The sequence below is a fragment of the Sorex fumeus genome, unplaced genomic scaffold (assembly GCF_029834395.1).
Source record: "Sorex fumeus unplaced genomic scaffold, SorFum_2.1 ptg000024l, whole genome shotgun sequence".
NCBI classification, from domain to species: domain Eukaryota; kingdom Metazoa; phylum Chordata; class Mammalia; order Eulipotyphla; family Soricidae; genus Sorex; species Sorex fumeus.
In genome coordinates this window covers 30,734,140-30,759,938 of record NW_026606081.1, presented here as the reverse complement: position 1 = coordinate 30,759,938, position 25,799 = coordinate 30,734,140, and positions in this window count along the sequence as shown.

Here is a 25,799-nt window from a genome sequence, read left to right as displayed (position 1 = left end):
CGTGTTGTCCAACTGGCTATGCACTTAACCGTGGTCAGCTCTTCAAGTTCCTATCAACACAACCCAGACGTCACAAATCATTGGAATCTCCACTAAAGAATGTTCCATTTTTTCACTGCGAATCTGGAATTCCTCCGAATCTCCAACTCCAAGAGTGCTTTCATTACAACACTGGTGAATATACAAGTAACCCAAAGCTGGTTTTCAGCGTCATGTTCACACTCGCAAACGTGCTGTTCAACCGGTTCTGCACTCAACCCTGGTCAGCTCTTCATTTGCCTGTCCACACAACCCAGATTTCAGAAATCATTGGAATCTCCACTACAGACCTTTCCATTCATTGACTGAGAATCTGGAATTCAACTGAATCTCCAACTCCAGGCGGGTTTTCGTTACACCACTGGTGAACATACAAGTAACCAATTGCTGGTTTTTCAGCGTCCTGTTCAGTTTCGCAGGCATGATTTTCAACTGCTTATACGTTCAACACTGATCTGCTCTTCAATTTCCTGTCCAAATAACGCAGACATCAGAAATCATTGGAATCTCCACTACAGAATGTTCCATTCGTTCACTACAAATCTGGAATTCATCTGAATCTGCACTGTAGACAGGCTTTCGAGACACCAAAGGTGAAAATCGAGGTAAAACAAAGCTGTATTTCAGCGTTCTATTCAATCTCGGAATGTGCTGTTCTACTGGCTATCGACTCAACCCTGGCCAGCTCTTCATTTTCCTGTCCGTACAATACAGCCCTCAGAAATCATTGGCATCTCCATGACAGAATGATCCATTCATTCACTGCAAATGTGGAATTCATCTGAATCTCCATTGCATGCAGGCTTTCGTTGCACTACTGGTGAATGTCCAAGTAACGTAAAGCTGGTTTTCAGCGCCCGGTTCACACTCGCAGGCATGTTGTCCAACTGGCTATGCACTTAACCGTAGTCAGCTCTTCAAGTTCTTATCAACACAACCCAGACGTCACAAAGCATTGGAATCTCCACTAAAGAATGTTCCATTTTTTCACTGCGAATCTGGAATTCCTCCGAATCTCCAACTCCAAAAGTGCTTTCATTACAACACTGGTGAATATCCATGTAACCCAATGCTGGTTTTCAGCGGCATGTTCACACTAGCAAACGTGCTGTTCAACTGGTTCTGCACTCAACCCTGGTGAGCTCTTCATTTTCCTGTCCACACAACACAACCTTCAGAAATCAATGGCATTTCCATGACAGAATGATACATTCATTCACTGCAATTGTGGAATACATCTGAATCTCCATTCCATGCAGGCTTTCCTTACACTACTGGTGAATGTCCAAGTAACGCAATGCTGGTTTTCATCGGCCGGTTCACACTCGCAGGCTTGTTGTCCAACTGGCTATGCACTTAACCGTGGTCAGCTCTTCAAGTTCCTATCAACACAAACCAGACGTCAAAAATCATTGGAATCTCCACTAAAGAATGTTCCATTTTTTCACTCCGAATCATCTGAATCTCCAACTCCAAGAGTGCTTTCGTTACAACACTGGTGAATACACAAGTAACCCAATGCTGGTTTTCAGCGGAATGTTCACACTTGCAAACGTGCTGTTCAACTGGTTCTGCACTCAACCCTGGTCAGCTCTTCATTTTCGTCTATCCGCAAAACACCACCTTCAGAAATCAATGGCATTTTCATGACAGAATGATCCATTCATTCACTGCAAATGTGGAATTCATCTGAATCTCCATTCCATGCAGGCTTTCGTTACACTACTGGTGAATGTCCAAGTAACGCAATGCTGGTTTTCAGCGGCCGGTTCACACTAGCAGGCGTGTTGTCCAACTGGCTATGCACTTAACCGTGGTCAGCTCTTCAAGTTCCTATCAACACAACCCAGACGTCACAAATCATTGGTATCTCCACTAAAGAATGTTCCATTTTTTCACTGCGAATCTGGAATTCCTCCGAACCTCCAACTCCAAGAGTGCTTTCATTACAACACTGGTGAATATACAAGTAACCCAAAGCTGGTTTTCAGCGGCATGTTCACACTCGCAAACGTGCTGTTCAACCGGTTCTGCACTCAACCCTGGTCAGCTCTTCATTTGCCTGTCCACACAACCCAGATTTCAGAAATCATTGGAATCTCCACTACAGACCTTTCCATTCATTCACTGCGAATCTGGAATTCAACTGAATCTCCAACTCCAGGCGGGTTTTCGTTACACCACTGTTGAACATACAAGTAACCAATTGCTGGTTTTTCAGCGTCCTGTTCAGTTTCGCAGGCATGCTTTTCAACTGCTTATGCGCTCAACACTGCTCAGCTCTTCAATTTCCTGTCCAAATAACGCAGACATCAGAAATCATTGGAATCTCCACTACAGAATGTTCCATTCGTTCACTACAAATCTGGAATTCATCTGAATCTCCACTGCAGACAGGCTTTCGAGACACCAAAGGTGAAAATCGAGGTAAAACAAAGCTGTATTTCAGCGTTCTATTCAATCTCGGAGCGTGCTGTTCTACTGGCTATGGACTCAACCCTGGCCAGCTCTTCATTTTCCTGTCCGTACAATACATCCCTCAGAAATCATTGGCATCTCCATGACAGAATGATCCATTCATTCACTGCAAATGTGGAATTCATCTGAATCTCCATTGCATGCAGGCTTTCGTTACACTACTGGTGAATGTCCAAGTAACGTAAAGCTGGTTTTCAGCGGCCGGTTCACACTCGCAGGCATGTTGTCCAACGGCTATGCACTTAACCGTAGTCAGCTCTTCAAGTTCTTATCAACACAACCCAGACGTCACAAAGCATTGGAATCTCCACTAAAGAATGTTCCATTTTTTCACTGCGAATCTGGAATTCCTCCGAATCTCCAACTCCAAGAGTGCTTACATTACCACACTGGTGAATATCCAAGTAACCCAATGCTGGTTTTCAGCGGCATGTTCACACTAGCAAACGTGCTGTTCAACTGGTTCTGCACTCAACCCTGGTCAGCTCTTCATTTTCCTGTCCACACAACACAACCTTCAGAAATCAATGGCATCTCCATGACAGAATGATCCATTCATTCACTGCAAATGTGGAATTCATCTGAATCTCCATTCCATGCAGGCTTTCGTTACACTACTGGTGAATGTCCAAGTAACGCAATGCTGGTTTTCAGCGGCCGGTTCACACTCACAGGCGTGTTGTCCAACTGGCTATGCACTTAACCGTGGTCAGCTCTTCAAGTTCCTATCAACACAACCCAGACGTCACAAATCATTGGAATCTCCACTAAAGAATGTTCCATTTTTTCACTCCGAATCATCTGAATCTCCAACTCCAAGAGTGCTTTCGTTACAACACTGTTGAATACACAAGTAACCCAATGCTGGTTTTCAGCGGCATGTTCACACTTGCAAACGTGCTGTTCAACTGGTGCTGCACTCAACCCACGTCAGCTCTTCATTTTCGTCTCCGCAAAACACCACCTTCAGAAATCAATGGCATTTTCATGACAGAATGATCCATTCATTCACTGCAAATGTGGAATTCATCTGAATCTCCATTCCATGCAGGCTTTCGTTACACTACTGGTGAATGTCCAAGTAACGCGATGCTGGTTTTCAGCGGCCGGTTCACACTAGCAGGCGTGTTGTCCAACTGGCTATGCACTTAACAGTGGTCAGCTCTTCAAGTTCCTATCAACACAACCCAGACTTCACAAATCATTGGAATCTCCACTAAAGAATGTTCCATTTTTTCACTGCGAATCTGGAATTCCTCCGAATCTCCAACTCCAAGAGTGCTTTCCTTACAACACTGGTGAATATCCAAGTAACCCAATGCTGGTTTTCAGCGGCATGTTCACACTAGCAAACGTGCTGTTCAAATGGTTCTGCACTCAACCCTGGTCAGCTCTTCATTTTCCTGTCCACACAACACAACCTTCAGAAATCAATGGCATTTCCATGACAGAATAATCCATTCATTCACTGCAAATGTGGAATTCATCTGAATCTCCATTCCATGCAGGCTTTCGTTACACTACTGGTGAATGTCCAAGTAACGCAATGCTGGTTTTCAGCGGCCGGTTCACACTCACAGGCGTGTTGTCCAACTGGCTATGCACTTAACCGTGGTCAGCTCTTCAAGTTCCTATCAACACAACCCAGACCTCACAAATCATTGGAATCTCCACTAAAGAATGTTCCATTTTTTCACTGCGAATCTGGAATTCCTCCGAATCTCCAACTCCAAGAGTGCTTTCATTACAACACTGGTGAATATACAAGTAACCCAAAGCTGGTTTTCAGCGGCATGTTCACACTCGCAAACGTGCTGTTCAACCGGTTCTGCACTCAACCCTGGTCAGCTCTTCATTTGCCTGTCCACACAACCCAGATTTCAGAAATCATTGGAATCTCCACTACAGACCTTTCCATTCATTCACTGCGAATCTGGAATTCAACTGAATCTCCAACTCCAGGCGGGTTTTCGTTACACCACTGGTGAACATACAAGTAACCAATTGCTGGTTTTTCAGCGTCCTGTTCAGTTTCGCAGGCATGCTTTTCAACTGCTTATGCGCTCAACACTGATCAGCTCTTCAATTTCCTGTCCAAATAACGCAGACATCAGAAATCATTGGAATCTCCACTACAGAATGTTCCATTCGTTCACTACAAATCTGGAATTCATCTGAATCTCCACTGCAGACAGGCTTCCGAGACACCAAAGGTGAAAATCGAGGTAAAACAAAGCTGTATTTCAGCGTTCTATTCAATCTCGGAGCGTGCTGTTCTACTGGCTATCGACTCAACCCTGGCCAGCTCTTCATTTTCCTGTCCGTATAATACATCCCTCAGAAATCATTGGCATCTCCATGACAGAATGATCCATTCATTCACTGCAAATGTGGAATTCATCTGAATCTCCATTGCATGCAGGCTTTCGTTACACTACTGGTGAATGTCCAAGTAACGTAAAGCTGGTTTTCAGCGGCCGGTTCACACTCGCAGGCATGTTGTCCAACTGGCTATGCATTTAACCGTAGTCAGCTCTTCAAGTTCCTATCAACACAACCCAGACGTCACAAAGCATTGGAATCTCCACTAAAGAATGTTCCATTTTTTCACTGCGAATCTGGAATTCATCCGAATCTCCAACTCCAAGAGTGCTTTCATTACAACACTGGTGAATATCCAAGTAACCCAATGCTGGTTTTCAGCGGCATGTTCACACTAGCAAACGTGCTGTTCAACTGGTTCTGCACTCAACCCTGGTCAGCTCTTCATTTTCCTGTCCACACAACACATCCTTCAGAAATCAATGGCATTTCCATGAAAGAATGATCCATTCATTCACTGCAAATGTGGAATTCATCTGAATCTCCATTCCATGCAGGCTATCGTTACACTACTGGTGAATGTCCAAGTAACGCAATGATGGTTTTCAGCGGCCGGGTCACACTCACAGGCGTGTTGTCCAACTGGCTATGCACTTAACCGTGGTCAGCTCTTCAAGTTCCTATCAACACAAACCAGACGTCAATAATATTTGGAATCTCCACTAAAGAATGTTCCATTTTTTCACTCCGAATCATCTGAATCTCCAACTCCAAGACTGCTTTCGTTACAACACTGGTGAATACACAAGTAACCCAGTATGGTTTTCAGCGGCATGTTCACACTCGCAAACGTGCTGTTCAACTGGTTCTGCACTCAACCCTGGTCAGCTCTTCATTTTCATGTCCGCAAAACACAACCTTCAGAAATCATTGGCATTTCCATGACAGAATGATCCATTCATTCACTGCAAATGTGGAATTCATCTGAATCTCCATTCCATGCAGGCTTTCGTTACACTACTGGTGAATGTCCAAGTAACGCAATGCTGGTTTTCAGCGGCCGGTTCACACTCGCAGGCGTGTTGTCCAACTGCCTAGGCACTAAACCCTAGTCAGCTCTTCAAGATCCTATCAACACAACCCAGACGTCACAAATCATTGGAATCTCCACTAAAGAATGTTCCATTTTTTCACTCCGAATCATCTGAATCTCCAACTCCAAGAGTGCTTTCGTTACAACACTGGTGAATACACAAGTAACCCAATATGGTTTTCAGCGGCATGTTCACACTCGCAAACGTGCTGTTCAACTGGTTCTGCACTCAACCCTGGTCAGCTCTTCATTTTCGTCTCCGCAAAACACCACCTTCAGAAATCAATGGCATTTTCATGACAGAAGGATCCATTCATTCACTGCAAATGTGGAATTCATCTGAATCTCCATTCCATGCAGGCTTTCGTTACACTACTGGTGAATGTCCAAGTAACGCAATGCTGGTTTTCAGCGGCCGGTTCACACTCACAGGCGTGTTGTCCAACTGGCTATGCACTTAACCGTGGTCAGCTCTTCAAGTTCCTATCAACACAAACCAGACGACAAAAATATTTGGAATCTCCACTAAAGAATATTCCATTTTTTCACTCCGAATCATCTGAATCTCCAACTCCAAGAGTGCTTTCGTTACAACACTGGTGAATACACAAGTAACCCAATGCTGGTTTTCAGCGCAATGTTCACACTCGCAAACGTGCTGTTTAACTGGTTCTGCACTCAACCCTGGTCAGCTCTACATTTTCATGTCCGCAAAACACAACCTTCAGAAATCATTGGCATTTCCATGACAGAATGATCAATTCATTCACTGCAAATGTGGAATTCATCTGAATCTCCATTCCATACAGGCTTTTGTTACACTACTGGTGAATGTCCAAGTAACGCAATGCTGGTTTTCAGCGGCCGGTTCACACTAGCAGGCGTGTTGTCCAACTGGCTATGCACTTAACAGTGGTCAGCTCTTCAAGTTCCTATCAACACAACCCAGACGTCACAAATCATTGGAATCTCCACTAAAGAATGTTCCATTTTTTCACTGCGAATCTGGAATTCCTCCGAATCTCCAACTCCAAGAGTGCTTTCATTACAACACTGGTGAATATACAAGTAACCCATAGCTGGTTTTCAGCGGCATGTTCACACTCGCAAACATGCTGTTCAACCGGTTCTGCACTCAACCCTGGTCAGCTCTTCATTTGCCTGTCCACACAACCCAGATTTCAGAAATCATTGGAATCTCCACTACAGACCTTTCCATTCATTCACTGCCAATCCGGAATTCAAATGAATCTCCAACTCCAGGCGGGTTTTCGTTACACCACTGGTGAACATACAAGTAACCAATTGCTGGTTTTTCAGCGTCCTGTTCAGTTTCGCAGGCATGCTTTTCAACTGCTTATGCGCTCAACACTGATCAGCTCTTCAATTTCCTGTCCAAATAACGCAGACATCAGAAATCATTGGAATCTCCACTACAGAATGTTCCATTCGTTCACTACAAATCTGGAATTCATCTGAATCTCCACTGCAGGCAGGCTTTCGAGACACCAAAGGTGAAAATCGAGGTAAAACAAAGCTGTATTTCAGCGTTCTATTCAATCTCGGAGCATGCGGTTCTACTGGCTATCGACTCAACCCTGGCCAGCTCTTCATTTTCCTGTCCGTACAATACATCCCTCAGAAATCATTGACATCTCCATGACAGAATGATCCATTCATTTACTGCAAATGTGGAATTCATCTGAATCTCCATTGCATGCAGGCTTTCGTTACACTACTGGTTAATGTCCAAGTAACGTAATGCTGGTTTTCAGCGGCCGGTTCACACTCGCAGGCGTGTTGTCCAACTGGCTAGGCACTTAAACGTAGTCAGCTCTTCAAGTTCCTATCAGCACAACCCAGACGTCACAAAGCATTGGAATCTCCACTAAAGAATGTTCCATTTTTTCACTGCGAATCTGGAATTCCTCCGAATCTCCAACTCCAAGAGTGCTTTCATTACAACACTGGTGAATATCCAAGTAACCCAATGCTGGTTTTCGGCGGCATGTTCACACTAGCAAACGTGCTGTTCAACTGGTTCTGCACTCAACCCTGGTCAGCTCTTCATTTTCCTGTCCACACAACACAACCTTCAGAAATCAATGGCATTTCAATGACAGAATGATCCTTTCATTCACTGCAAATGTGGAATTCATCTGAATCTCCATTCCATGCAGGCTTTCGTTACACTACTGGTGAATGTCCAAGTAACGCAATGCTGGTTTTCAGCGGCCGGTTCACACTCACAGGCCTGTTGTCCAACTGGCTATGCACTTAACCGTGGTCAGCTCTTCAAGTTCCTATCAACACAAACCAGACGTCAAAAATATTTGGAATCTCCACTAAAGAATGTTCCATTTTTTCACTCAGCATCATCTGAATCTCCAACCCCAAGAGTGATTTCGTTACAACACTGGTGAATACACAAGTAACCCAATATGGTTTTCAGCGGCATGTTCACACTCGCAAACGTGCTGTTCAACCGGTTCTGCACTCAACCCTGGTCAGCTCTTCATTTTCGTCTCCGCAAAACACCACCTTCAGAAATCAATGGCATTTTCATGACAGAATGATCCATTCATTCACTGCAAATGTGGAATTCATCTGAATCTCCATTCCATGCAGTCTTTCCTTACACTACTGGTGAATGTCCAAGTAACGCAATGCTGGTTTTCTGCGGCCGGTTCACACTCGCAGGCGTGTTGTCCAACTGGCTATGCACTTAACCGTGGTCAGCTCTTCAAGTTCCTATCAACACAACCCAGATGCCACAAATCATTGGAATCTCCACTAAAGAATGTTCCATTTTTTCACTGCGAATCTGGAATACCTCCGAATCTCCAACTCCAAGAGTGCTTTCATTACAACACTGGTGAATATACAAGTAACCCAAAGCTGGTTTTCAGCGGCATGTTCACACTCGCAAACGTGCTGTTCAACCGGTTCTGCACTCAACCCTGGTCAGCTCTTCATTTGCCTGTTCACACAACCCAGATTTCAGAAATCATTGGAATCTCCACTACAGACCTTTCCATTCATTCACTGCCAATCTGGAATTCAACTCAATCTCCAACTCCAGGCGGGTTTTCGTTACACCACTTGTGAACATAAAAGTAACCAATTGCTGTTTTTTCAGCGTCCTGTTCAGTTTCGCAGGCATGCTTTTCAACTGCTTATGCGCTCAACACTGATCAGCTCTTCAATTTCCTGTGCAAATAACGCAGACATCAGAAATCATTGGAATCTCCACTACAGAATGTTCCATTCGTTCACTACAAATCTGGAATTCATCTGAATCTCCAATGCAGACAGGCTTTCGAGACACCAAAGGTGAAAACCGAGGTAAAACAAAGCTGTATTTCAGCGTTCTATTCAATCTCGGAGCGTGCTGTTCTATGGCTATCGACTCAACCCTGGCCAACTCTTCATTTTCCTGTCCGTACAATACATCCCTCAGAAATCATTGGCATCTCCATGACAGAATGATCCATTCATTCACTGCAAATGTGGAATTCATCTGAATCTCCATTGCATGCAGGCTTTCGTTACACTACTGGTGAATGTCCAAGTAACGTAAAGCTGGTTTTCAGCGGCCGGTTCACACTCGCAGGCATGTTGTCCAACTGGCTATGCATTTAACCGTAGTCAGCTCTTCAAGTTCTTATCAACACAACCCAGACGTCACAAAGCATTGGAATCTCCACTAAAGAATGTTCCATTTTTTCACTGCGAATCTGGAATTCCTCCGAATCTCCAACTCCAAGAGTGCTTTCATTACAACACTGGTGAATATCCAAGTAACCCAATGCTGGTTTTCAGCGGCATGTTCACACTAGCAAACGTGCTGTTCAACTGGTTCTGCACTCAACCCTGGTCAGCTCTTCATTTTCCTGTCCACACAACACAACCTTCAGAAATCAATGGCATTTCCATGACAGAATGATCCATTTATTCACTGCAAATGTGGAATTCATCTGAATCTCCATTCCATGCAGGCTTTCGTTACACTACTGGTGAATGTCCAAGTAACGCAATGCTGGTTTTCAGCGGCCGGTTCACACTCACAGGCGTGTTGTCCAACTGGCTATGCACTTAACCGTGGTCAGCTCTTCAAGTTCCTATCAACACAAACCAGACGTCAAAAATATTTGGAATCTCCACTAAAGAATGTTCCATTTTTTCACTCCGAATCATCTGAATCTCCAACTCCAAGAGTGCTTTCGTTACAACACTGGTGAATACACAAGTAACCCAATGCTGGTTTTCAGCGCAATGTTCACACTCGCAAACATGCTGTTCAACCGGTTCTGCACTCAACCCTGGTCAGCTCTTCATTTGCCTGTCCACACAACCCAGATTTCAGAAATCATTGGAATCTCCACTACAGACCTTTCCATTCATTCACTGCTAATCTGGAATTCAACTGAATCTCCAACTCCAGGCGGGTTTTCGTTACACCACTGGTGAACATACAAGTAACCAATTGCTGGTTTTTCAGCGTCCTGTTCAGTTTCGCAGGCATGCTTTTCAACTGCTTATGCGCTCAACACTGATCAGCTCTTCAATTTCCTGTCCAAATAACGCAGACATCAGAAATCATTGGAATCTCCACTACAGAATGTTCCATTCGTTCACTACAAATCTGGAATTCATCTGAATCTCCACTGCAGGCAGGCTTTCGAGACACCAAAGGTGAAAATCGAGGTAAAACAAAGCTGTATTTCAGCGTTCTATTCAATCTCGGAGCATGCGGTTCTACTGGCTATCGACTCAACACTGGCCAGCTCTTCATTTTCCTGTCCGTACAATACATCCCTCAGAAATCATTGGCATCTCCATGACAGAATGATCCATTCATTTACTGCAAATGTGGAATTCATCTGAATCTCCATTGCATGCAGGCTTTCGTTACACTACTGGTGAATGTCCAAGTAACGTAATGCTGGTTTTCAGCGGCCGGTTCACACTCGCAGGCGTGTTGTCCAACTGGCTAGGCACTTAACCGTAGTCAGCTCTTCAAGTTCCTATCAACACAACCCAGACGTCACAAAGCATTGGAATCTCCACTAAAGAATGTTCCATTTTTTCACTGCGAATCTGGAATTCCTCCGAATCTCCAACTCCAAGAGTGCTTTCATTACAACACTGGTGAATATCCAAGTAACCCAATGCTGGTTTTCAGCGGCATGTTCACACTAGCAAACGTGCTGTTCAACTGGTTCTGCACTCAACCCTGGTCAGCTCTTCATTTTCCTGTCCACACAACACAACCTTCAGAAATCAATGGCATTTCAATGACAGAATGATCCATTCATTCACTGCAAATATGGAATTCATCTGAATCTCCATTCCATGCAGGCTTTCGTTACACTACTGGTGAATGTCCAAGTAACGCAATGCTGGTTTTCAGCGGCCGGTTCACACTCACAGGCCTGTTGTCCAACTGGCTATGCACTTAACCGTGGTCAGCTCTTCAAGTTCCTATCAACACAAACCAGACGTCAAAAATATTTGGAATCTCCACTAAAGAATGTTCCATTTTTTCACTCCGAATCATCTGAATCTCCAACTCCAAGAGTGCTTTCGTTACAACACTGGTGAATACACAAGTAACCCAATGCTGGTTTTCAGCGGAATGTTCACACTCGCAAACGTGCTGTTCAACTGGTTCTGCACTCAACCCTGGTCAGCTCTTCATTTTCATGTCCGCAAAACACAATCTTCAGAAATCATTGGCATTTCCATGACAGAATGATCCATTCATTCACTGCAAATGTGGAATTCATCTGAATCTCCATTCCATGCAGGCTTTCGTTACACTACTGGTGAATGTCCAAGTAAAGCAATGCTGGTTTTCAGCGGCCGGTTCACACTATCAGGCGTGTTTTCCAACTGGCTATGCACTTAACAGTGGTCAGCTCTTCAAGTTCCTATCAACACAACCCAGACGTCACAAATCATTGGAATCTCCACTAAAGAATGTTCCATTTTTTCACTGCGAATCTGGAATTCCTCCGAATCTCCAACTCCAAGAGTGCTTTCATTACAACACTGGTGAATATACAAGTAACCCAAAGCTGGTTTTCAGCGGCATGTTCACACTCGCAAACGTGCTGTTCATACGGTTCTGCACTCAACCCTGGTCAGCTCTTCATTTGCCTGTCCACACAACCCAGATTTCAGAAATCATTGGAATCTCCACAACAGACCTTTCCATTCATTCACTGCCAATCTGGAATTCAACTGAATCTCCAACTCCAGGCGGGTTTTCGTTACACCACTGGTGAACATACAAGTAACCAATTGCTGGTTTTTCAGCGTCCTGTTCAGTTTCGCAGGCATGCTTTTCAACTGCTTATGCGCTCAACACTGATCAGCTCTTCAATTTCCTGTCCAAATAACGCAGACATCAGAAATCATTGGAATCTCCACTACAGAATGTTCCATTCGTTCACTACAAATCTGGAATTCATCTGAATCTCCACTGCAGGCAGGCTTTCGAGACACCAAAGGTGAAAATCGAGGTAAAACAAAGCTGTATTTCAGCGTTCTATTCAATCTCGGAGCATGCGGTTCTACTGGCTATCGACTCAACCCTGGACAGCTCTTCATTTTCCTGTCCGTACAATACATCCCTCAGAAATCATTGGCATCTCCATGACAGAATGATCCATTCATTCACTGCAAATGTGGAATTCATCTGAATCTCCATTGCATGCAGGCTTTCGTTACACTACTGGTGAATGTCCAAGTAACGCAATGCTGGTTTTCAGCGGCCGGTTCACACTCGCAGGCGTGTTGTCCAAATGGCTAGGCACTTAACCGTAGTCAGCTCTTCAAGTTCCTATCAACACAACCCAGACGTCACAAAGCATTGGAATCTCCACTAAAGTATGTTCCATTTTTTCACTGCGAATCTGGAATTCCTCCGAATCTCCAACTTCAAGAGTGCTTTCATTACAACACTGGTGAATATCCAAGTAACCCAATGCTGGTTTTCAGCGGCATGTTCACACTAGCAAAGGTGCTGTTCAACTGGTTCTGCACTCAACCCTGGTCAGCTCTTCATTTTCCTGTCCACACAACACAACCTTCAGAAATCATTGGCATTTCCATGACAGAATGATCCATTCATTCACTGCAAATGTGGAATTCATCTGAATCTCCATTCCATGCAGGCTTTCGTTACACTACTGGTGAATGTCCAAGTAACGTAATGCTGGTTTTCAGCGGCCGGTTCACACTCACAGGCGTGTTGTCCAACTGGCTATGCACTTAACCGTGGTCAGCTCTTCAAGTTCCTATCAACACAACCCAGACATCACAAATCATTGGAATCTCTACTAAAGAATGTTCCATTTTTTCACTCCGAATCATCTGAATCTCCAACTCCAAGAGTGCTTTCGTTACAACACTGGTGAATACACAAGTAACCCAATGCTGGTTTTCAGCGGAATGTTCACACTCGCAAACATGCTGTTCAACTGGTTCTGCACTCAACCCTGGTGAGCTCTTCATTTTCGTCTCGCAAAACACCACCTTCAGAAATCAATGGCATTTTCATGACAGATAGATCCATTCATTCACTGCAAATGTGGAATTCATCTGAATCTCCATTCCATGCAGGCTTTCGTTACACTACTGGTGAATGTCCAAGTAACGCAATGCTGGTTTTCTGCGGCCGGTTCACACTCGCAGGCGTGTTGTCCAACTTGCTATGCACTTAACCGTGGTCAGCTCTTCAAGTTCCTATCAACACAACCCAGATGCCACAAATCATTGGAATCTCCACTAAAGAATGTTCCATTTTTTCACTGCGAATCTGGAATACCTCCGAATCTCCAACTCCAAGAGTGCTTTCATTACAACACTGGTGAATATACAAGTAACCCAAAGCTGGTTTTCAGCGGCATGTTCACACTCGCAAACGTGCTGTTCAACCGGTTCTGCACTCAACCCTGGTCAGCTCTTCATTTGCCTGTTCACACAACCCAGATTTCAGAAATCATTGGAATCTCCACTACAGACCTTTCCATTCATTCACTGCCAATCTGGAATTCAACTCAATCTCCAACTCCAGGCGGGTTTTCGTTACACCACTGGTGAACATACAAGTAACCAATTTCTGGTTTTTCAGCGTCCTGTTCAGTTTCGCAGGCATGCTTTTCAACTGCTTATGCGCTCAACACTGATCAGCTCTTCAATTTCCTGTGCAAATAACGCAGACATCAGAAATCATTGGAATCTCCACTACAGAATGTTCCATTCGTTCACTACAAATCTGGAATTCATCTGAATCTCCAATGCAGACAGGCTTTCGAGACACCAAAGGTGAAAACCGAGGTAAAACAAAGCTGTATTTCAGCGTTCTATTCAATCTCGGAGCGTGCTGTTCTATGGCTATCGACTCAACCCTGGCCAACTCTTCATTTTCCTGTCCGTACAATACATCCCTCAGAAATCATTGGCATCTCCATGACAGAATGATCCATTCATTCACTGCAAATGTGGAATTCATCTGAATCTCCATTGCATGCAGGCTTTCGTTACACTACTGGTGAATGTCCAAGTAACGTAAAGCTGGTTTTCAGCGGCCGGTTCACACTCGCAGGCATGTTGTCCAACTGGCTATGCATTTAACCGTAGTCAGCTCTTCAAGTTCTTATCAACACAACCCAGACGTCACAAAGCATTGGAATCTCCACTAAAGAATGTTCCATTTTTTCACTGCGAATCTGGAATTCCTCCGAATCTCCAACTCCAAGAGTGCTTTCATTACAACACTGGTGAATATCCAAGTAACCCAATGCTGGTTTTCAGCGGCATGTTCACACTAGCAAACGTGCTGTTCAACTGGTTCTGCACTCAACCCTGGTCAGCTCTTCATTTTCCTGTCCACACAACACAACCTTCAGAAATCAATGGCATTTCCATTACAGAATGATCCATTCATTCACTGCAAATGTGGAATTCATCTGAATCTCCATTCCATGCAGGCTTTCGTTACACTACTGGTGAATGTCCAAGTAACGCAATGCTGGTTTTTAGCGGCCGGTTCACACTCACAGTCGTGTTGTCCAACTGGCTATGCACTTAACCGTGGTCAGCTCTTCAAGTTCCTATCAACACAAACCAGACGTCAAAAATATTTGGAATCTCCACTAAAGAATGTTCCATTTTTTCACTCCGAATCATCTGAATCTCCAACTCCAAGAGTGCTTTCGTTACAACACTGGTGAATACACAAGTAACCCAATGCTGGTTTTCAGCGCAATGTTCACACTCGCAAACATGCTGTTCAACCGGTTCTGCACTCAACCCTGGTCAGCTCTTCATTTGCCTGTCCACACAACCCAGATTTCAGAAATCATTGGAATCTCCACTACAGACCTTTCCATTCATTCACTGCCAATCTGGAATTCAACTGAATCTCCAACTCCAGGCGGGTTTTCGTTACACCACTGGTGAACATACAAGTAACCAATTGCTGGTTTTACAGCGTCCTGTTCAGTTTCGCAGGCATGCTTTTCAACTGCTTATGCGCTCAACACTGATCAGCTCTTCAATTTCCTGTCCAAATAACGCAGACATCAGAAATCATTGGAATCTCCACTACAGAATGTTCCATTCGTTCACTACAAATCTGGAATTCATCTGAATCTCCACTGCAGGCAGGCTTTCGAGACACCAAAGGTGAAAATCGAGGTAAAACAAAGCTGTATTTCAGCGTTCTATTCAATCTCGGAGCATGCGGTTCTACTGGCTATCGACTCAACACTGGCCAGCTCTTCATTTTCCTGTCCGTACAATACATCCCTCAGAAATCATTGGCATCTCCATGACAGAATGATCCATTCATTTACTGCAAATGTGGAATTCATCTGAATCTCCATTGCATGCAGGCTTTCGTTACACTACTGGTGAATGTCCAAGTAACGTAATGCTGGTTTTCAGCGGCCGGTTCACACTCGCAGGCGTGTTGTCCAACTGGCTAGGCACTTAACCGTAGTCAGCTCTTCAAGTTCCTATCAACACAACCCAGACGTCACAAAGCATTGGAATCTCCACTAAAGAATGTTCCATTTTTTCACTGCGAATCTGGAATTCCTCCGAATCTCCAACTCCAAGAGTGCTTTCATTACAACACTGGTGAATATCCAAGTAACCCAATGCTGGTTTTCAGCGGCATGTTCACACTAGCAATCGTGCTGTTCAACTGGTTCTGCACTCAACCCTGGTCAGCTCTTCATTTTCCTGTCCACACAACACAACCTTCAGAAATCAATGGCATTTCAATGACAGAATGATCCATTCATTCACTGCAAATATGGAATTCATCTGAATCTCCATTCCATGCAGGCTTTCGTTACACTACTGGTGAATGTCCAAGTAACGCAATGCTGGTTTTCAGCGGCCGGTTCACACTCACAGGCCTGTTGTCCAACTGGCTATGCACTTAACCGTGGTCAGCTCTTCAAGTTCCTATCAACACAAACCAGACGTCAAAAATATTTGGAATCTCCACTAAAGAATGTTCCATTTTTTCACTCCGAATCATCTGAATCTCCAACTCCAAGAGTGCTTTCGTTACAACACTGGTGAATACACAAGTAAACCAATGCTGGTTTTCAGCGGAATGTTCACACTCGCAAACGTGCTGTTCAACTGGTTCTGCACTCAACCCTGGTCAGCTCTTCATTTTCATGTCCGCAAAACACAATCTTCAGAAATCATTGGCATTTCCATGACAGAATGATCCATTCATTCACTGCAAATGTGGAATTCATCTGAATCTCCATTCCATGCAGGCTTTCGTTACACTACTGGTGAATGTCCAAGTAACGCAATGCTGGTTTTCAGCGGCCGGTTCACACTATCAGGCGTGTTGTCCAACTGGCTATGCACTTAACAGTGGTCAGCTCTTCAAGTTCCTATCAACACAACCCAGACGTCACAAATCATTGGAATCTCCACTAAAGAATGTTCCATTTTTTCACTGCGAATCTGGAATTCCTCCGAATCTCCAACTCCAAGAGTGCTTTCGTTACAACACTGGTGAATACACAAGTAACCCAATGCTGGTTTTCAGCGGCATGTTCACACTCGCAAACGTGCAGTTCAACTGGTTCTGCACTCAACCCTGGTCAGCTCTTCATTTTCCTGTCCACACAACACAACCTTCAGAAATCAATGGCATTTCAATGACAGAATGATCCATTCATTCACTGCAAATGTGGAATTCATCTGAATCTCCATTCCATGCAGGCTTTCGTTACACTACTGGTGAATGTCCAAGTAACGCAATGCTGGTTTTCAGCTGCCGGTTCACACTCGCAGGCGTGTTGTCCAACTGGCTATGCACTTAACCGTGGTCAGCTCTTCAAGTTCCTATCAACACAACACAGACGTCACAAATCATTGGAATCTCCACCAAAGAATGTTCCATTTTTTCACTGCGAATCTGGAATTCCTCCGAATCTCCAACTCCAAGAGTGCTTTCATTACAACACTGGTGAATATACAAGTAACCCAAAGCTGGTTTTCAGCGGCATGTTCACACTCGCAAACGTGCTGTTCAACCGGTTCTGCACTCAACCCTGGTCAGCTCTTCATTTGCCTGTCCACACAACCCAGATTTCAGAAATCATTGGAATCTCCACAACAGACCTTTCCATTCATTCACTGCCAATCTGGAATTCAACTGAATCTCCAACTCCAGGCGGGTTTTCGTTACACCACTGGTGAACATACAAGTAACCAATTGCTGGTTTTTCAGCGTCCTGTTCAGTTTCGCAGGCATGCTTTTCAACTGCTTATGCGCTCAACACTGATCAGCTCTTCAATTTCCTGTCCAAATAACGCAGACATCAGAAATCATTGGAATCTCCACTACAGAATGTTCCATTCGTTCACTACAAATCTGGAATTCATCTGAATCTCCACTGCAGGCAGGCTTTCGAGACACCAAAGGTGAAAATCGAGGTAAAACAAAGCTGTATTTCAGCGTTCTATTCAATCTCGGAGCATGCGGTTCTACTGGCTATCGACTCAACCCTGGACAGCTCTTCATTTTCCTGTCCGTACAATACATCCCTCAGAAATCATTGGCATCTCCATGACAGAATGATCCATTCATTCACTGCAAATGTGGAATTCATCTGAATCTCCATTGCATGCAGGCTTTCGTTACACTACTGGTGAATGTCCAAGTAACGCAATGCTGGTTTTCAGCGGCCGGTTCACACTCGCAGGCGTGTTGTCCAACTGGCTAGGCACTTAACCGTAGTCAGCTCTTCAAGTTCCTATCAACACAACCCAGACGTCACAAAGCATTGGAATCTCCACTAAAGTATGTTCCATTTTTTCACTGCGAATCTGGAATTCCTCCGAATCTCCAACTCCAAGAGTGCTTTCATTACAACACTGGTGAATATCCAAGTAACCCAATGCTGGTTTTCAGCGGCATGTTCACACTAGCAAAGGTGCTGTTCAACTGGTTCTGCACTCAACCCTGGTCAGCTCTTCATTTTCCTGTCCACACAACACAACCTTCAGAAATCATTGGCATTTCCATGACAGAATGATCCATTCATTCACTGCAAATGTGGAATTCATCTGAATCTCCATTCCATGCAGGCTTTCGTTACACTACTGCTGAATGTCCAAGTAACGCAATGCTGGTTTTCAGCGGCCGGTTCACACTCGCAGGCGTGTTGTCCAACTGGCTATGCACTTAACCGTGGTCAGCTCTTCAAGTTCCTATCAACACAAACCAGACGTCACAAATCATTGGAATCTCCACTAAAGAATGTTCCATTTTTTCACTCCGAATCATCTGAATCTCCATCTCCACGAGTGCTTTCGTTACAACACTGGTGAATACACAATTAACCCAATGCTGGTTTTCAGCGGCATGTTCACACTCGCAAACGTGCAGTTCAACTGGTTCTGCACTCAACCCTGGTCAGCTCTTCATTTTCCTGTCCACACAACACAACCTTCAGAAATCAATGGCATTTCAATGACAGAATGATCCATTCATTCACTGCAAATGTGGAATTCATCTGAATCTCCATTCCATGCAGGCTTTCGTTACACTACTGGTGAATGTCCAAGTAACGCAATGCTGGTTTTCAGCTGCCGGTTCACACTCGCAGGCGTGTTGTCCAACTGGCTATGCACTTAACCGTGGTCAGCTCTTCAAGTTCCTATCAACACAACACAGACGTCACAAATCATTGGAATCTCCACCAAAGAATGTTCCATTTTTTCACTGCGAATCTGGAATTCCTCCGAATCTCCAACTCCAAGAGTGCTTTCATTACAACACTGGTGAATATACAAGTAACCCAAAGCTGGTTTTCAGCGGCATGTTCACACTCGCAAACGTGCTGTTCAACCGGTTCTGCACTCAACCCTGGTCAGCTCTTCATTTGCCTGTCCACACAACCCAGATTTCAGAAATCATTGGAATCTCCACAACAGACCTTTCCATTCATTCACTGCCAATCTGGAATTCAACTGAATCTCCAACTCCAGGCGGGTTTTCGTTACACCACTGGTGAACATACAAGTAACCAATTGCTGGTTTTTCAGCGTCCTGTTCAGTTTCGCAGGCATGCTTTTCAACTGCTTATGCGCTCAACACTGATCAGCTCTTCAATTTCCTGTCCAAATAACGCAGACATCAGAAATCATTGGAATCTCCACTACAGAATGTTCCATTCGTTCACTACAAATCTGGAATTCATCTGAATCTCCACTGCAGGCAGGCTTTCGAGACACCAAAGGTGAAAATCGAGGTAAAACAAAGCTGTATTTCAGCGTTCTATTCAATCTCGGAGCATGCGGTTCTACTGGCTATCGACTCAACCCTGGACAGCTCTTCATTTTCCTGTCCGTACAATACATCCCTCAGAAATCATTGGCATCTCCATGACAGAATGATCCATTCATTCACTGCAAATGTGGAATTCATCTGAATCTCCATTGCATGCAGGCTTTCGTTACACTACTGGTGAATGTCCAAGTAACGCAATGCTGGTTTTCAGCGGCCGGTTCACACTCGCAGGCGTGTTGTCCAACTGGCTAGGCACTTAACCGTAGTCAGCTCTTCAAGTTCCTATCAACACAACCCAGACGTCACAAAGCATTGGAATCTCCACTAAAGTATGTTCCATTTTTTCACTGCGAATCTGGAATTCCTCCGAATCTCCAACTCCAAGAGTGCTTTCATTACAACACTGGTGAATATCCAAGTAACCCAATGCTGGTTTTCAGCGGCATGTTCACACTAGCAAAGGTGCTGTTCAACTGGTTCTGCACTCAACCCTGGTCAGCTCTTCATTTTCCTGTCCACACAACACAACCTTCAGAAATCATTGGCATTTCCATGACAGAATGATCCATTCATTCACTGCAAATGTGGAATTCATCTGAATCTCCATTCCATGCAGGCTTTCGTTACACTACTGGTGAATGTCCAAGTAACGCAATGCTGGTTTTCAGCGGCCGGTTCACACTCGCAGGCGTGTTGTCCAACTGGCTATGCACTTAACCGTGGTCAGCCCTTCAAGTTCCTATCAACATAACCCAGACGTCACAAATCATTGGAATCTCCACTAAAGAATGTTCCATTTTTTCACTCCGAATCATCTGAATCTCCAACTCCAAGAGTGCTTTCGTAAGAAAACTGGTGAATATATAAGTAACCCAATGCTGGTTTCAGCGGCATGGTCAAACTCGCAAACGTGCTGTTCAACTGGTTCTGCACTCAACCCTGGTCAGCTCTTCATTTTCCTGTCCACACAACACAACCTTCAGAAATCATTGGCATTTCCATGACAGAATGATCCATTCATTCACTGCAAATGTGGAATTCATCTGAATCTCCATTCCATGCAGGCTTTCGTTACACTACTGGTGAATGTCCAAGTAACGCAATGCTGGTTTTCAGCGGCCGGTTCACACTCGCAGGCGTGTTGTCCAACTGGCTATGCACTTAACCGTGGTCAGCTCTTCAAGTTCCTATCAACACAAACCAGACGTCACAAATCATTGGAATCTCCACTAAAGAATGTTCCATTTTTTCACTCCGAATCATCTGAATCTCCAACTCCAAGAGTGCTTTCGTTACAACATTGGTGAATAAACAATTAACCCAATGCTGGTTTTCAGCGGCATGTTCACACTCGCAAACGTGCAGTTCAACTGGTTCTGCACTCAACCCTGGTCAGCTCTTCATTTTCCTGTCCACACAACACAACCTTCAGAAATCAATGGCATTTCAATGACAGAATGATCCATTCATTCACTGCAAATGTGGAATTCATCTGAATCTCCATTCCATGCAGGCTTTCGTTACACTACTGGTGAATGTCCAAGTAACGCAATGCTGGTTTTCAGCTGCCGGTTCACACTCGCAGGCGTGTTGTCCAACTGGCTATGCACTTAACCGTGGTCAGCTCTTCAAGTTCCTATCAACACAACACAGACATCACAAATCATTGGAATCTCCACTAAAGAATGTTCCATTTTTTCACTGCGAATCTGGAATTCCTCCGAATCTCCAACTCCAAGAGTGCTTTCATTACAACACTGGTGAATATACAAGTAACCCAAAGCTGGTTTTCAGCGGCATGTTCACACTCGCAAACGTGCTGTTCAACCGGTTCTGCACTCAACCCTGGTCAGCTCTTCATTTGCCTGTCCACACAACCCAGATTTCAGAAATCATTGGAATCTCCACTACAGACCTTTCCATTCATTCACTGCGAATCTGGAATTCAACTGAATCTCCAACTCCAGGCGGGTTTTCGTTACACCACTGGTGAACATACAAGTAACCAATTGCTGGTTTTTCAGCGTCCTGTTCAGTCTCGCAGGCATGCTTTTCAACTGCTTATGCGCTCAACACTGATCAGCTCTTCAATTTCCTGTGCAAATAACGCAGACATAATAAATCATTGGAATCTCCACTACAGAATGTTCCATTCGTTCACTACAAATCTGGAATTCATCTGAATCTCCACTGCAGGCAGGCTTTCGAGACACCACAGGTGAAAATCGAGGTAAAACAAAGCTGTATTTCAGCGTTCTATTCAATCTCGGAGCGTGCTGTTCTATGGCTATCGACTCAACCCTGGCCAACTCTTCATTTTCCTGTCCGTACAATACATCCCTCAGAAATCATTGGCATCTCCATGACAGAATGATCCATTCATTCACTGCAAATGTGGAATTCATCTGAATCTCCATTGCATGCAGGCTTTCGTTACACTACTGGTGAATGTCCAAGTAACGTAAAGCTGGTTTTCAGCGGCCGGTTCACACTCGCAGGCGTGTTGTCCAACTGGCTATGCATTTAACCGTAGTCAGCTCTTCAAGTTCTTATCAACACAACCCAGACGTCACAAAGCATTGGAATCTCCACTAAAGAATGTTCCATTTTTTCACTGCGAATCTGGAATTCCTCCGAATCTCCAACTCCAAGAGTGCTTTCATTACAACACTGGTGAATATCCAAGTAACCCAATGCTGGTTTTCAGCGGCATGTTCACACTAGCAAACGTGCTGTTCAACTGGTTCTGCACTCAACCCTGGTCAGCTCTTCATTTTCCTGTCCACACAACACAACCTTCAGAAATCAATGGCATTTCCATTACAGAATGATCCATTCATTCACTGCAAATGTGGAATTCATCTGAATCTCCATTCCATGCAGGCTTTCGTTACACTACTGGTGAATGTCCAAGTAACGCAATGCTGGTTTTCAGCGGCCGGTTCACACTCACAGTCGTGTTGTCCAACTGGCTATGCACTTAACCGTGGTCAGCTCTTCAAGTTCCTATCAACACAAACCAGACGTCAAAAATATTTGGAATCTCCACTAAAGAATGTTCCATTTTTTCACTCCGAATCATCTGAATCTCCAACTCCAAGAGTGCTTTCGTTACAACACTGGTGAATACACAAGTAACCTAATGCTGGTTTTCAGCGCAATGTTCACACTCGCAAACATGCTGTTCAACCGGTTCTGCACTCAACCCTGGTCAGCTCTTCATTTGCCTGTCCACACAACCCAGATTTCAGAAATCATTGGAATCTCCACTACAGACCTTTCCATTCATTCACTGCCAATCTGGAATTCAACTGAATCTCCAACTCCAGGCGGGTTTTCGTTACACCACTGGTGAACATACAAGTAACCAATTGCTGGTTTTACAGCGTCCTGTTCAGTTTCGCAGGCATGCTTTTCAACTGCTTATGCGCTCAACACTGATCAGCTCTTCAATTTCCTGTCCAAATAACGCAGACATCAGAAATCATTGGAATCTCCACTACAGAATGTTCCATTCGTTCACTACAAATCTGGAATTCATCTGAATCTCCACTGCAGGCAGGCTTTCGAGACACCAAAAGTGAAAATCGAGGTAAAACAAAGCTGTATTTCAGCGTTCTATTCAATCTCGGAGCATGCGGTTCTACTGGCTATCGACTCAACACTGGCCAGCTCTTCATTTTCCTGTCCGTACAATACATCCCTCAGAAATCATTGGCATCTCCATGACAGAATGATCCATTCATTTACTGCAAATGGGGAATTCATCTGAATCTCCATTGCATGCAGGCTTTCGTTACACTACTGGTGAATGTCCAAGTAACGTAATGCTGGTTTTCAGCGGCCGGTTCACACTCGCAGGCGTGTTGTCCAACTGGCTAGGCACTTAACCGTAGTCAGCTCTTCAAGTTCCTATCAACACAACCCAGACGTCACAAAGCATTGGAATCTCCACTAAAGAATGTTCCATTTTTTCACTGCGAATCTGGAATTCCTCCGAATCTCCAACTCCAAGAGTGCTTTCATTACAACACTGGTGAATATCCAAGTAACCCAATGCTGGTTTTCAGCGGCATGTTCACACTAGCAAACGTGCTGTTCAACTGGTTCTGCACTCAACCCTGGTCAGCTCTTCATTTTCCTGTCCACACAACACAACCTTCAGAAATCAATGGCATTTCAATGACAGAATGATCCATTCATTCACTGCAAATATGGAATTCATCTGAATCTCCATTCCATGCAGGCTTTCGTTACACTACTGGTGAATGTCCAAGTAACGCAATGCTGGTTTTCAGCGGCCGGTTCAAACTCACAGACCTGTTGTCCAACTGGCTATGCACTTAACCGTGGTCAGCTCTTCAAGTTCCTATCAACACAAACCAGACGTCAAAAATATTTGGAATCTCCACTAAAGAATGTTCCATTTTTTCACTCCGAATCATCTGAATCTCCAACTCCAAGAGTGCTTTCGTTACAACACTGGTGATAACACAAGTAACCCAATGCTGGTTTTCAGCGGAATGTTCACACTCGCAAACGTGCTGTTCAACTGGTTCTGCACTCAACCCTGGTCAGCTCTTCATTTTCATGTCCGCAAAACACAACCTTCAGAAATCATTGGCATTTCCATGACAGAATGATCCATTCATTCACTGCAAATGTGGAATTCATCTGAATCTCCATTCCATGCAGGCTTTCGTTACACTACTGGTGAATGTCCAAGTAACGCAATGCTGGTTTTCAGCGGCCGGTTCACACTATCAGGCGTGTTGTCCAACTGGCTATGCACTTAACAGTGGTCAGCTCTTCAAGTTCCTATCAACACAACCCAGACGTCACAAATCATTGGAATCTCCACTAAAGAATGTTCCATTTTTTCACTGCGAATCTGGAATTCCTCCGAATCTCCAACTCCAAGAGTGCTTTCATTACAACACTGGTGAATATACAAGTAACCCAAAGCTGGTTTTCAGCGGCATGTTCACACTCGCAAACGTGCTGTTCAACCGGTTCTGCACTCAACCCTGGTCAGCTCTTCATTTGCCTGTCCACACAACCCAGATTTCAGAAATCATTGGAATCTCCACAACAGACCTTTCCATTCATTCACTGCCAATCTGGAATTCAACTGAATCTCCAACCCAGGCGGGTTTTCGTTACACCACTGGTGAACATACAAGTAACCAATTGCTGGTTTTTCAGCGTCCTGTTCAGTTTCGCAGGCATGCTTTTCAACTGCTTATGCGCTCAACACTGATCAGCTCTTCAATTTCCTGTCCAAATAACGCAGACATCAGAAATCATTGGAATCTCCACTACAGAATGTTCCATTCGTTCACTACAAATCTGGAATTCATCTGAATCTCCACTGCAGGCAGGCTTTCGAGACACCAAAGGTGAAAATCGAGGTAAAACAAAGCTGTATTTCAGCGTTCTATTCAATCTCGGAGCATGCGGTTCTACTGGCTATCGACTCAACCCTGGACAGCTCTTCATTTTCCTGTCCGTACAATACATCCCTCAGAAATCATTGGCATCTCCATGACAGAATGATCCATTCATTCACTGCAAATGTGGAATTCATCTGAATCTCCATTCCATGCAGGCTTTCGTTACACTACTGGTGAATGTCCAAGTAACGCAATGCTGGTTTTCAGCGGCCGGTTCACACTAGCAGGCGTGTTGTCCAACTGGCTATGCACTTAACCGTGGTCAGCTCTTCAAGTTCCTATCAACACAACCCAGACATCACAAATCATTGGAATCTCCACTAAAGAATGTTCCATTTTTTCACTCCGAATCATCTGAATCTCCAACTCCAAGAGTGCTTTCGTTACAACACTGGTGAATACACAAGTAACCCAATGCTGGTTTTCAGCGGAATGTTCACACTCGCAAACGTGCTGTTCAACTGGTTCTGCACTCAACCCTGGTGAGCTCTTCATTTTCGTCTCGCAAAACACCACCTTCAGAAATCAATGGCATTTTCATGACAGAATGATCCATTCATTCACTTCAAAT